Consider the following 11,982-nt stretch of genomic DNA (forward strand, 5'->3'; position numbering starts at 1 on the left):
TAGCCAGGGCAGCTAGTGGTAAAATGAGGAGATTTCCACCATGAGGCACCGACATCTCCTGCCCAGGGCCACACCACGGGCTCGTTCAGCAGAGCCTGAAGTGCAGGTCCTCTGTGCAGCCAGTAAAATACAGCCCCATGTTTTCTGTCACTTCTGCAGCTCATCTCTTTATAGCCTTGGGTGACCTCTGGTTCGGGTGCAGCCCGGCCAACCCAGGGCAGCCAACCCAGGGCATCCCACAGCGTTTCTGCTGCCGGGACACGGCCGGCTGCGCATGCATTCCTGTTATTTGGAGGCATGAAATGCCTTAATCACAGCCTTGTTAATGTGCACCCTGAGCATCGGCAATATGTCCCCTCTTATTTCTCTGCTTGCAGCTCACTTTGCTCTAACTGCTGGTTTCGCTAATTCCAGTGAACGAGCCGCTGCACAGGGGCCGCAGTGGCTCCAGTTCTCTGGTGAAGCTGAGTGACCGCAGACAGGGACAGAGCTGGGCTGGGGGGGAAAGGCAGGAGACCGAGAATGGCATCTCACACTATTTTGGATCTGCTTTATTGGCAATAAGAGGTGCTGTCATTCCGCGCAGCATCTCGGGCACCCTGATAGCACCTGGGAATCATACCAGTGTGGTCCTGTCCCCACATCTTCGGTGACTCTGCTCTATCATCTCCATGTTTCCCTTGGAAGCTGCTTCAAGCTGAGCACCCAAAGCTGCTAATCGCTCCTGAAAGCATGGGCACGCTGTGCCAGCTGGCTGGGGAACAGCCTAACCCTGCTTGCTCCTCGGCGTTTCCTCATTATAAATAATTATCATTATGGTGTGAGCCGTTCTGCTCCGGGTGTCACTAACCGTCTGTACTGTGACTGTGGCGGCTGGAAATGCAGTGAGTGCCTGGGCTCGATGCCGGTAAAGCAGTAAAGCACAGGGCAAGGCACCCTCCCAGGGGCACTGAGCACCCCCGGTGATGGCCCCAGGGCCAGGAGGAAGCAGAGTCAACCCGGAGGCTCACTGTGGCCCCTTTGCTCCGGCTGGAGCCACCGGCACTGAGCTCCCCTGTGGCAGCTCCGCGGACACCGTGTGCCCGCCTGCCCTCCCAGGCTTGTCTTGCCGGTATTCCATATTTCACAAAGCCAAGGGGGTGCGTTTGTCCAGTTCCTAAAAGGAACAACCCAGTTTTGAGCCCCACTGTGTTCTAACGAGCATTTTAAGGAAGTTCATCCCTCTGATGATGTAAACCAGGAGCGCTCCTGAATTTCAATTCCTTTATCTGCTCTGGCTGTCTGAGTCATCTGGGGAACATTACCCTGACTTACTGCTCCTCATTTGTATCCAGTAACAATTATATGGGGGTGCAATTTTGAGAACTACCTCATTTCACAGTGTGTGATTAATGATGGAAATCTTCTTTCCCATTTAGCAGTTTGTTAGATACCTGTTGCAGCTGCAGCTATCCCCAGGAGGACACGTATTCACTTAATGTGTCATCGCAGGGAAAACAAAGTAGAAGAATCTACCAAAAAAAAAGGCAACAAAACAAACCTGAATGGGGCTATAAGTTTTCTTTGTCTTATTTCCCTCCAACACCCTTTTCTATCCATCCTACATGTGTAAGCAACAGGGAAGAGGTCATTTCACTCTGTGCTCTCCCCAAGGGCAATACCAGGCTGTCTTCATCTTAAACTTTCCTGTGGGTGTAATTAATCCATTGAGCGGCTGGTGTTGTAGGGGCTGTGCTGCCCACCTCTGCAGCGCTGGGAGCACCGCGGGCAGGGTGGCAGCCGCCACCTCGGCTGGTAGGTGCAGTCCGTCTTATCCTAGACAGTGCCAATCACTGCAGGGGCCTCTGGGGACGGCTTTCGTGGTGCTTGGCTGGTCAGAGAGACATAACTGCCCCGGCAGCTGCGCTGGCGTGCCTCCGGCTGCTCCCGCAGGGCTGTGAGGCCACAGGCGGGATGATCCCTCCGGCTGGTCCCATGGCCAAGCCGCGGCGAGCAGGGGTGGCCGTTGCATTAATAATGCAGACGTACACTTCTGGTGGGCCTTCCCCACTGGGCTTCCTTGGATTCATGTCATGATAAGATTTTCTTGCTCCTAATACTCCAGGTTCATCACAGCGCAGAGGAATCTGCCTCAGCTGCCTTAGCTTGTAGCAGGATCGCCGCCTGCCTGTGGGGTCTCCTGGGAGCCTGGCTCCCCTGGGATGGAGAGGGGCTGCCCATGTCTGGGTCAGACCCGCTTCCCAGGGTGCGGGCAGGTCCTCAGGTCTTGGTGGTGATGCTGGTGGGAGCTGGAGGGGCTTTCAGCTCCTGCCATCACTGGGGACAGGCTGCCCTCTGCCAGGGGCCGCACGGCTCCGACGTCTCCCCCCACTGAGCTCCGTAAATGCAGGGCTGGCTCTGAAAAGCGAGGAGTGTTTTGCAGGTGCTGCCTTTTGGGCTGGAAGCAGAGCACAGAGCGTGCAGAGCCCATGGGCGGTGCGCTGTCCGGCCCCACGGAGGGCGGCAGGAGCAGGCAGGGTCTCTAGGATGGGCTCATCGGGGCTGGGCTGGCGCACCCAATGCAGAGGGGAATTGTGCCGTGCCCGCTGGCAGAGCCCGTGCCTGCGGGTGGCCTGGCCGTGTGCCGTGGCTGAGCTGGAGCAGCGACGGTGTGGCATGTCCGGCTGCTGCCGGCCGCTGCGGCTGCTGTTGCCAGGGGAGGCAGCTCTTGGCAGCATCTCTGCCTTGGCAGGCTGTGGCCACAGGAGCGACGGCATTAAAATGCTTGTGTTGATCTGGCAGAGGCAGCTGTGGGACATCAACAGGCGATGTTTTGCTGGGAAAAAGGAAAATGACAATACTTTCCATCAAAATTATTATAGCGCTGTCCCTTAGATTCAACAGCCCAAGAGCTGTGAGGGAGGTTTTCTTGTTTGCTTTTTTTTCCCTAACAAGGAGAGATTTAATGGCACTTAGTACAGCTCTGGCCACAAGGCACCTCGGCACCAGGCCATCCAGCGTGCTTGTGGTTCGTGCTAATTGCACCAAAGCACATGGCATTGCTGAAATGATGCTCCCAGACTGGGGCCAGGGGCCGGCGTCGGCATGAGGAACCCTCCCTGCTCTGCTTATTTCTACAGAGACGCACATCTGAACGAGCTTGTCAAGTGAAATTTTCTGTCTGGTTAGAAATGGATTTTTGAGCTCCTCGCTCACATGTAAACATTTTTAGTGGTCCCCAGCCAAAGCAGGAACAGTGAAAGCAAACATCAGCCTGAGCAAACCCAGTCCCTGCAGGGAAATCACCGGCCACAGAAGGAAACAAAATGAATGATGGCTTCAAAAGACATCCATTAAACTGTGTGCTGAAGTGATTCGTGGTGCTGGTAGTTAGACTTTAATTAGATCTTAATCACATAATTTTATCTTTGTTTTAGAAATTAGAGCTTAATGACTGTATTGCTCTCATAACAGCGCCGTGACTAAATACACTAATATCACATGGCAGCACTGCAGCGGGCAGAGATGGGACAGAGATTATCTGCTGGTCTAGGATCATTATTTCTTAAATAAAGAAATACATTTAAAATACACAAATCCAGCAGGACCTGCCAGCGCTCAGGGAAGGTGGGAGAGGGTAGGAGCTGCATGAAGAGGAGGGGTATGGGCCGAAGCCCCTGTCTCCCAAGACCAGTGATGCCCTTTCCCACCGGGGCTGAGCGAGGGCCCGGGGCTGCCTGCACGGTGGGTGCTGCGGGCAGCGCTCAGGGGGAGCAGGGCTCCCGTGCCAGGGCAAAGTTTGCGGTGGGACCCCCTCCTCAGCCCTCACGCCTTCTTCTCACCACCTTGCCAAGCTGTGTCTCTCCAGCACTGAACGATTAACAAGCAAACCAGGCTGCCCAAAGCAGGGGCTGCAGCTCTCCCGACCTGAACGTGCCAGCGTCTCGCCGGCAGGCACCGCGAGTCCAGGGCGGTTGGGGACGGCTGCACCCTGCGAGGGGCGAGCGGGCACCCGTGCGCTGCAGGCTCAGCCAGACCCTGCCCTGCCCTGGGGAGGTGGGTCACCCTCAGCTGGGCTGAGATGGGACCTCAAACCCCTCAATCCTCCCCGGTGCCGGCCATGGAGCCGGGGTGTGAGCCCGGGTGCTGGCAGCCTGGCTGCCAAGAGCGCCATGTGCCAGCGAGGGGAAAATGGTGCGTGTGATAACGAGAGATGGATCGCGGGCTTTCACTTCAGCTGGCAGGATAGATCCTTCACAGGATTAACAGCAGAGTGATTAATCTCGATCACTCCTGGGTACTTTCCCTCTTGTGGTGCCGTTTTGGGCATCAACACACTTGCAGCTTTCCCCACCCCGCAGAGCGGAGCTGCCATGCCCCGGGGTGCACAGGGATGGACATGCGCCGAATGGCAATGGCAGCATGGACCATGCACTTTGCAAACACACACAGATCCTGGACACGTCTCCCAGGTGGGGACTTTTCTCCCTTGCTAGCTGTGTAGATATATCAATATCTGCTGCAGAGGATAATAAGCTCTCTGCCTTGCATCCTACTCGTTACTTATTTTATTTTAGTTGAGTCACATGAAGTCAATTCAAGTTTGCAAGGTAAGTCCATATGGCAGGCAGGATCGGGACAACGCTGCCAAGCCACAGCCCAGCTTTGTGGAGGTGCGGAGCCCAGCAGCCCCCCAGGGCTGCCCCGTGCAGCCAGGTTCACCCCGTGCCCAGCACAGGGGCTGTCCCCTGCAGCGCATCCCTTGCAGCAACGCCTGGCTGGGGAAGCAGCGGTTTCACTCAGGTCTCAGCTTCTTTTTGCCTTTCCGAGCTTGTTGAGCTCTGCCTGGACCCTGCCCAGGCTCGCCCTTGACCCGCTGCTCAGGGAGGCGAAGCAGCGGCTTTGTGTCCCACGGCTGCGGTGCTGCGGCAGCGGCAGCTCCCTGAAGCCGAGCAACTCCGCTGTCCTTGAGCCCTGCCCTGCCCTTGCTGCGGATGGCAGCAGGCCCCTTCCCACCTTCCCTTTCCTGCTTATTATGCCACATGAGCCACTTGAACTCATTACTGTGGCAGATTATAGGTCCCCAGGTAATAACGTGTCTTCAGATAATTACTAACACATCGTCTAATAGGAATGAACTCAGTTGAATCCATTCAGTCACTGGGTAAATATTTATACCTAAGCCGTCCTTATCGCCAGCCACTGGAGCGTGCAGGAGCCAGGGTTGCTGTCCTCACGGCTGTGCTCGCTGCAGGAGCTGGCTGCGGTTAGCGGCGAGCTGCGCTGACCCTGCCAGTGCCAGCGTGGACCTGCCTGATGCCGTGGCTCAGGACCGGCCGGGGACCCAGCGCCATGCGGCATGAGCCCCAAACCAGCTTTCCTTTCCCTCCTTGGAGCTGGCAGCCCCCCCAGCCTGCCCGCCGCTGCACGCCGCGGCTGCTGCCGCCAGCCTCTGCCGGGTGAGCTGGGGACCGATCCTGCGGACAAGCAGGGCTCTGCGTCGGCAGCAGCGTTGCCCACGTGCCCTGGTGAGAAGTGCCCTTCCCCGGGGCGTCTGGCACTTCCCCCCGTTTCTGGCTGCCCTCATACCACGCTGTGCCGTCGGGGCCCTCGGGGCTGCTGCAGGAATCCGTGGACCTGCAGGGATGTAAGGAGCATCATTCCTCAGTCACTGCGAAAGTGCTTTTGACAGGCGCTTTCGCAGCCATCGTTGTGCACCGTGCACGGCACCCGCCACCATCTGTTGGCAGCAGTTTCATGTGGCAGCTGACATCCTCGCCGGGCCCTGCAAACCACCGGCACCGCCGCCTGCGTGCCAGCAAGTGTCAGCCCCCCTCCCTGTGCCCTGAGCCCTGGCTGCAGAGGAGTCACCCTAATTGGACCTGCCGGCTAATTAGCTGTCAGGTAATGAATTATGCAGTGATGCCTGGACTTCAGTGCAGTATTGATACCATCAGCTCCTCTCATTTCTACATGCTCCTGTTCGCTGGAGCACTGAGCAGAGCTTGTAGAAGAACTTGGAAAACTTTCAAAGCAAATTAAACGTGTTAATCAGTTGTGCGCGGTGGCAAGTCACTGGGAGAGCAGGCGGACAGGCTGGCACCAGCAGCTGGGCTGGCAGCCTCAGGGACAGACGTCAGCTCCTCCTTTGCCCAGCTTGTCACCCCCCTTGTGCTGCAGGCAGGCAGGGGATGGCTGTGGGGACTCAGTGCCCGTGGGCAGCTGCCTGCCCCTCTCTGAGTGCCCATGGGCAGGAGAGTGGGGCTGGGAGGAAGGAAAGCAAATTTGGGGGTCGGAGGCTAGTGATTCCTGGGAGCTCGGCGGAGACACCTTTGCTGGGAGAGGCTGGAGGGGTCCCACTGGGGAAGGGGAGGACAGGCAGCAGGGTGCAGCTCCCACAGCCTGTGCGTGGGACCCATGCTACAGAGGGATGTCTGCCAGCCCCGGGGTCACTGTGGGTGCAGAGCTGGCACCCCAGGCAGCCAGTCTTTTGTGTCTGCCCTGCCTCTGTGCTGCCCAGGCAGGCGGGTGCCGGCATTGCTGGGTGACGTCGCAGCTGTACCCATGCTGGGCAGCGGCGGCAGAGCCTGGGGGTTCAGCCAACAGCACATTTCTGTCCCTTGCTGCAGCCTGATAAAATAATAGGAGGAAACTTGACCTACTTGAATTGTATCAGCATCCCAGCTCTTCCTGAGCCTTAATCATTTCCAAGGGGTTAGAGGTTTCTGTTAATGATCGTATTTATTTGCTGCTCAGCTCCTTGTTGGGTGGAGGGAGAGGCTGCGTTAGAAATGCGTGTGGCTCAGTGCAGAGGCACAGCCGTGGCGGGGGGATTGTAGCAGCCAACACCAGCCGGGGGTCCAGCTCTGGAGCATTGCGGAGGGGGGACAGGGCTGGGGCTCCCCCACCGCAGGGCTGCCCCCGCCCACCACTCCCAGGGCTTGCTTGCATTCTCCATCCCCACTGCTGCCAATAAGCATGGAGCCAGCAGTGAAACTGAATTATATTCATTAATAAGAAGTTAATCAAATTTTCTCAGTGCTCATGGTGCTGTGATCCCACCTTGGTCAGATGAATGATGCTCCTTGTGCAACCAGAAATACTTGGGCTTAATTTAATGTGCCGGTACAGCGCCGCAGTGCAAGCTTGCTGGTGTGGAGTTCCTCCTGGCCGGGGCCTCTGGCCACTTGCCTGCTAGTAGAGAATAACTGCAGTGCTCCCAGGGTGGCTCGCGCCTGGGGTCAGGGTCTGCTCATCAAAAGACAGGGAAGGTAAATAACTAACAGAGATGCTAAATCGAAGTTAACATCTCTGACCGGGGGGTCCTGGGATGGTCCCCCCGGGGTGGGGGCGTTCAGGGCCGTTTAGGGGAGGAGAGGCTGCTGCGGGGCAGGAGCAGTGCTGCGGCTCCTGGGGACGTGCCGGCGGCTGTGCTCTCCGCAGGGCAGGGCAGGGCACTTGCCCTGCACTTGCCAGCGATGTAAATAGGCCCTGGGAAGGTTTCCCTTGACCGAGCGCATCTCAAGAGCTCTTCAGCATGAACAGGATCAGGGACCACTTAGGTCGCATTCATTATGTTTAAGTATTTATGAGCTGATAAATATTAAACAGCTGCTCTCTGGGGTTCAAGCCTGAGTGAACCGATCAAAACATGTTGCACGCAATGGCTGTGGCCGTGCCGCTGGGGCAGCCGAGGCCACGGGAGTGCTGCACCAGGGATGGCTTCGCACGGTCGCGTGCACCCTCCTGCTGATCAGCGTCAAGTGTCTCTTGGCCCCCCCGACATAGCCAGCGCCCTGTGCCTGTGCTACCAGCTTCGCTGGTGGGACACGAATCCCGTGGGTCACCCTAACAGCCTGCACGTCGTGTGCCCAGCCCCAGGGCAGGGTCCGGCCACCCACACGGCTGCAGGGCATTGCTGTGTCCCTGCGCGCTCAGCTCCAATTCTGGCATCCTGTTACTGAAGCCCAGCCCTCCTCTGCGGGCAAGTGGGGTTCATCACTTTGAACTTGGCACACACGTTAATCAGGTCAGCAAAAAGTCCCCTTGTCATCCTGTCTTTGGACACTTTCCTCAAGGCTTTGCAGTACCCTCTAGCAAGGCTCCATCACCTTTTGCGAAGAAACAGTTGCCTTAAGTCGCATACCTTCCAGGCCAGTAAAAATTACACAGTAGTCGTTACAATTTACATGCTGGCTTATAATGTTCGCACTTAAAGAAAGCGTTTTCCTCCTGACTGTTACAGCCATTTAATGGTGTGGGAGCTGCTCAGGGTGGCAGCTGGATAACGTAGGACACACTTTTCACAAAGCCAATTCCCTGTAATTGCACCATGGGTCTCACTCCTGCTCAGGGCCATACCGTGCGTTTTGTGAGCGGACCTGAATGGTCACCGATGGCAGCCATGGAAGAGCACAGCCTGCATCCCCTGACACTCCTGCTCCTCCAGGGACACAGGCACGGCCCTGCACCACAGCCCTCCTGCTCCTTGCAGGTGATGGTGGCAATCCCTGCACACCGAGCATCGCTGCAAACCCCTGCTGCACCAGAGCCCCCCTCCCTGGGCGGCTGGAAACCACCCTCTGGTTTAGGTGTTGCCACGCACACTATGGCTGGACCTCGAGCCAGTCGCACCCTTTCACCCAACGGCTCTCCTCCCTCCCTGACCGCGGTCCTGCGCGCCTTGGCCGGATCTCACCGTGCTCGCAAAGCCAGAGCTCTGAGCAGATTTAGCCACTGGGAGGGGATTAGTCCAGCTAAACCGGTCTGCTTGAAATCACGCTGTTGCGTCTGGCAGGACTGGCCGGTGTTTTGGGGCTCACGGGGGGAGGAGACCAGCGATGCATCGTGGTGCTCACTGAGAGCTTCTCTGCTCAGGGGGCAGTGGCTGGAGCAGGACCCGCACTCAGCAGATGTGTTGCTTCTTTGCAGCGTGGATGTGAGCGACTGTCCTGAGAGCGAGGGCAGCACCGCAGCCCTGCCCGCTGGTTCTGCCTGCCCACCGGCTCACAGGGAACCCAGGCTGTTCCCCCAGAGACTCTGCCCACGCGGGGACCATGTGGCCCCTGCCTGTGCGGAGGCTGGGGCGGCGAGGCGGGGATGGCATGTGGCTTGCAGGAGTCAGGAAAGAGGTGTTTTGGAGACCCTGGACCCTCGAGCTGGCTCTCGTGGCCAAAGCAGCGGCTCTGGCCCCCCACGTCCCCCAGGCTGGGGGCATTCACGGTGGGGAGGACCCGGGCTGGCCAAGTGGGGGGAGCTCCCTCTGGCAGCCCCTCTGCTCGGCATCGGCGTCACCAAACCAGCACTGCCCGATGTCCTTACCAACCCCTCCGCCCTGCCTCTTCGGAATGCAGATCATCTACTCTGAGGCTTTTTAAGCCGTGTTTTAAGAGCTCCTAATGTGATAAGCATTTTCAGTACAGCCCTTCCTGAGCCTTCATTTGCTTACCCTTTGGAAATCTAATACTTGATTTAAGCACATTTCTGCTCCCTCCGTTTGTAAGGACAAATGTAAAGTAATTGTTTGATATTGCAGCGGTTTCCTCAGGCTCCAGCTCTAATTTCCCACTAATACAGTATTGTCAGGGGGATCAATCTAACCCGGCACCTTCTGCCTCCTTAGAGTGGATTGGAAATGGCTTTTCTACTGCGAGGCTGGGATTTGTGAGTCTCGCTGTGAATGTTTTTCTCCTTTAAAGGAAAAATCATACAAGAAAATATCCTGTCTTCCTGTAGACGGCTGTTAATCCCCTGCTCTCCCTCCGCCTGCCCACAGCTGGCTCTGGGTACCCTCGCTGCTGGGTCCCCCCACAGCTCCTGTGGCTGCTGCTGGATGATAGTGCAAGAGTTGCAGATAGGGGTCTATTAGATCTCCATTAATTACCTCCAATTTTTTCCTATTAGAGCTCGCTGGACAGTAATCACTACCAGTAAGGCCTCTTAAACTGGTCCGTGGTTGTGTTGCATCCCCACACGGCCACCATCCATCGCTCCAAAGCATCCTCCAGCCCCATGCCAGAGGACAGAAGTTGCCTGGGGCTGTGGCTCCCCACAGTCACCTGTGCCCTGGTCCTGCCGGCACGGGGCTCCGGACGTATCGCCAAATCACCTGGGATCTCCAGCAGCCCTGCAGCTGACCCCTCCCCAGGGAAGCCTGCGGTACATGCACGGAGCACCGGAGTACGAGGTAGAGGGAGAAGCCTTGTCCCAAAGTGAGCCCTTGGTCCCGTCCAGGCGTGTCCCCTTTCCTGGGCACTTGTCATAGCCCCCGCGCCAGCGTGTCCCCGAGGTGCGCGGAGCCAAGGGGCTGCTCGGGCTGGGGTCAGGCTGATCCCCCTGTGCTGCATCTGCCTGGTGCAGCCCCAGCAGAAAGCACAGGTTTCAGAGTGAAACATGCCCCTGTGAGTCACTGGCTCCGGGGGTGCCTGTGTCCCCCACACTATGGGGTGACAGCGTGCCCTCCTGGGTCACAGCCAACCTGGGAGGACCCCCCTGGTCCTTTTGCCACTCTCCCCAGGCACTTTCCCCATGGCCCTGGTGCTGCCGGAGGATGAGTCTGAGTGGGGCTGGCCAGGAATCCCCCTTGCTGTGCCCAGCTCTGCACTGGCAGCTGGCGGAGGGGCCCTGGGAAGGGGGTTTTGTCCCTGTCCTGCCATACCCTGGGCTGTTCTGCCAGTGAGCATGTGGGGAATCTAACACCTAAGCACCAGCCCTGCTGCGGCACCCACGCTGTGCTGGCAAATGTGCTGAGAGCCTCCTGGCCCATCCAGCTGCTCCTGGTATGCTCCCTGCAGCAGGGAGAGCCTGGCTGCAGAATGGCACGGAGACGGGTTTGTGTGGGCACGGGGGAGAGGCTGAAGGCTTGGGCTGTGATTTAGATGCTAGTGGTAAATTGCAACCTTTGACAGAAATGCCTGAGATTTACTACAAAAATCAATAGATGATTCAAACAGTCCAGCACTCGGAAAGGCAAATAACACCACTCCAACAAGAACCGTTATTGATATTCATGAACAGCGGTGCTCATTACAGGGCCTGCTAACAGGCTCGTAAGATGGATTGCTGCAGGATAGGATGGGGCTACGTGTGTGCATCCACAAAGCAGGCATTGCCATGGCAGGCTGGGACCCCACGCTGCCTGGCCGTGCCCACGCAGTGCCCAGAGGCTCATCCCCATGGCTGAGCCCTGCGGGAGCTGTTTGGACCCCTAGACCCCCCAGCTGCTCACGAGGTGCTGAGCTGGACCCGCAGCGGTGCTGAGCCGGGAGCACAGCAGTGCTGAGCCAGGAGCACAGTGATGCTGCACCCGCCTCCGAGCGCCCGAGGATGCAGCCCATCAATCTCGGCTCCGGGCAGGATGCTGAGCTGGGAGAATTCCCTGTCCTCGAACGTGCCAGCAGTCAGAGGGTGGCTGGTCCCAGGATTGGCTCAGAGAGACACGGGGAGCGGTGCAGTGCTCGCAGGAGGGGCAGCAAGGGGGCTGACCCGGCTGGGGCGAGGGGCACCTGCCTGTGTGCCACCCTGTGTGCACTGCTGTGGGGCTTGGCCGGGTTCGGGGACCAGCGGCTGGGCTGGTGCTGAGGGTGGGGACCAGGGACCCTCCCGCAAGGACCCGCAGGGACCAGGGCTGGGGTGCAGCGGGCAGGCACAGGGGGGGTCTGCTCCAGCCCTGCTTGGGAAGGTGCGGCAGCTCCCGGCTCCTGTGGCTGGGTGAGATCCCATAGGAGCTTCCCCGGGGCACGTGTGCGTTGAGGCACATCCCCAACACCCGGTTGCGGGTGCTGCAGCTGCTGCTCCGCTTCGTGCAGGTGAGGCAGGGTGGGAGGGGAGGGCATCTGCCAGGGCTGCCTGTCCCTGCCTGCAGAGCCTGCCCACGGTGCAGCACCTCCACCGGGTCAGCTGCAGCCGCTGGGGAAGTAAATCAAAGGACAACCATGACTAATGCACCGGGAGGTGTGCATAGGCCGGGGAAGGGGGGGGGGGCCATCTAGCAAAGCATGCAGC

This window comes from Accipiter gentilis, chromosome 33 (genome assembly GCF_929443795.1).
Source record: "Accipiter gentilis chromosome 33, bAccGen1.1, whole genome shotgun sequence".
Classification (NCBI taxonomy): Eukaryota; Metazoa; Chordata; class Aves; order Accipitriformes; family Accipitridae; genus Astur; species Astur gentilis.